This window comes from Schistocerca gregaria, unplaced genomic scaffold, assembly GCF_023897955.1.
Source record: "Schistocerca gregaria isolate iqSchGreg1 unplaced genomic scaffold, iqSchGreg1.2 ptg000705l, whole genome shotgun sequence".
Taxonomy (NCBI): domain Eukaryota; kingdom Metazoa; phylum Arthropoda; class Insecta; order Orthoptera; family Acrididae; genus Schistocerca; species Schistocerca gregaria.
The window spans coordinates 287,501-290,000 of NW_026062083.1; positions in this window are offsets into that span (position 1 = coordinate 287,501).

Sequence of the window (2,500 nt, forward strand, 5' to 3'; positions counted from 1 at the left end):
TGCCGGGCCCGTCGGCTGGCGCTCCTGCCACTCGGCGCCCCCCACCAGCCGGCTGTTGCGCGTGCGCCCACGCAGCGCGCGGCCAACACGCCGGGCGGCCCCCCTTCACCGGCCGGGAACAGTCCCACCAAGCCACCGCCGCGTATCGCTTCATACCCACATGGGCCTAGTCACGTGTGTGGATGTGGCGGGTACCGCTGAAACAACCGGTTAATAGCTGTACCGATCGTCGCCATCACAGATTCACCTCCAGCGTGAACAACCGCTCAACAACGGATTTCCAGTTCATTTGCGTATCTTGGGCAGTAAACGTAGATGTCCACCTACATTTGCGAATTCAACAATTCTTGCATGCCAGGATGTCATGTGTCACGACACGCTACATCAGACCACATACACACTGCGACATGTGCAGAAGAGAACACGTGGAAGGTGGCCCGCGCAAGTATGCGATGTCCCTTCCGCGATCCACTGTCAACCGGCATCTGCGGCATGTCCCAGATATGGAACGCGGTCCACCAGGGTAGCACTTTGTGTGAGGCAATACGACAAAGTCGGAATACACGCGTCACTACATCAGACGGCTCACGCTGACCTGACCTGACCTGACCTGACCTGACTCACCGCACCACCACCCCCAGCGACCCAGGGTGACATACAATGCGTTCGTACGTTCCTCCCACACGCCTCTACGGCGTACCACAGTGCAACCTAGCTGTTATTGGGAGACGAGACAAGTAGCATCGAGCACAACATATGGAAATTGAGATTCGACACCGTTGGGCACAGCCAGCGTACAGTCACACGTATCACACTACTTCACTCTGTACGTAACTACCGATGATCGGTACAGCGTGTGGGTTACGCGTACGACATCAGCGGACAATGGACACAGACCATACCACGACGTACACTGAGGGCGTCGACATCTGAATGCAACTGAACAGCTGCGAGGCTCATTTAACACTCACACGCCAGACCGACCAGCTTGAGAGGACAGAGACACAAAGAGGGGGACAGAGGGGGGGGGGGCCGATATAGTCCTATTGCAGTACAATTGACAGTGGATAGCGGGAATATGTGGAAAGTAAGCAACACTCGCAAGACATCTACATGAGGATAACAACGACACCAGAGATTCCGAGCAGTGAACTATGTTAGGCAAAGGGACAACGTGGGTTAGGTTAAGGGACAACGTGGGTTAGGTTAAGGGACAACGTGGGTTAGGTTAAGGGACAACGTGGGTTAGGTTAAGGGACAACGTGGGTTAGGTTAAGGGACAACGTGGGTTAGGTTAAGGGACAACGTGGGTTAGGTTAAGGGACAACGTGGGTTAGGTTAAGGGACAACGTGGGTTAGGTTAAGGGACAACGTGGGTTAGGTTAAGGGACAACGTGGGTTAGGTTAAGGGACAACGTGGGTTAGGTTAAGGGACAACGTGGGTTAGGTTAAGGGACAACGTGGGTTAGGTTAAGGGACAACGTGGGTTAGGTTAAGGGACAACGTGGGTTAGGTTAAGGGACAACTTGAGTTAGGTTAAGGGACAACTTGAGTTAGGTTAAGGGACAACTTGAGTTAGGTTAAGGGACAACTTGAGTTAGGTTAAGGGACAACTTGAGTTAGGTTAAGGGACAACTTGAGTTAGGTTAAGGGACAACTTGAGTTAGGTTAAGGGACAACTTGAGTTAGGTTAAGGGACAACTTGAGTTAGGTTAAGGGACAACTTGAGTTAGGTTAAGGGACAACTTGAGTTAGGTTAAGGGACAACTTGAGTTAGGTTAAGGGACAACTTGAGTTAGGTTAAGGGACAACTTGAGTTAGGTTAAGGGACAACTTGAGTTAGGTTAAGGGACAACTTGAGTTAGGTTAAGGGACAACTTGAGTTAGGTTAAGGGACAACTTGAGTTAGGTTAAGGGACAACTTGAGTTAGGTTAAGGGACAACTTGAGTTAGGTTAAGGGACAACTTGAGTTAGGTTAAGGGACAACTTGAGTTAGGTTAAGGGACAACTTGAGTTAGGTTAAGGGACAACTTGAGTTAGGTTAAGGGACAAATTGAGTTAGGTTAAGGGACAAATTGAGTTAGGTTAAGCGATAATCTGGTACAGCCACAGTTAGGTTAAGCGATGATCTGGTACAGCCACAGTTAGGTTAAGCGATGATCTGGTACAGCCACAGTTAGGTTAAGCGATAATCTGGTACAGCCACAGTTAGGTTAAGCGATAATCTGGTACAGCCACAGTTAGGTTAAGCGATAATCTGGTACAGCCACAGTTAGGTTAAGCGATAATCTGGTACAGCCACAGTTAGGTTAAGCGATAATCTGGTACAGCCACAGTTAGGTTAAGCGATAATCTGGTACAGCCACAGTTAGGTTAAGCGATAATCTGGTACAGCCACAGTTAGGTTAAGCAATAAAGTTGGTTAAATTTGGTATTGTGGGAAAGGGGGAAGAGAGAGAGAGGGGGGGGGGGTGGATAGTGGTGGCAGTACGCGGATGC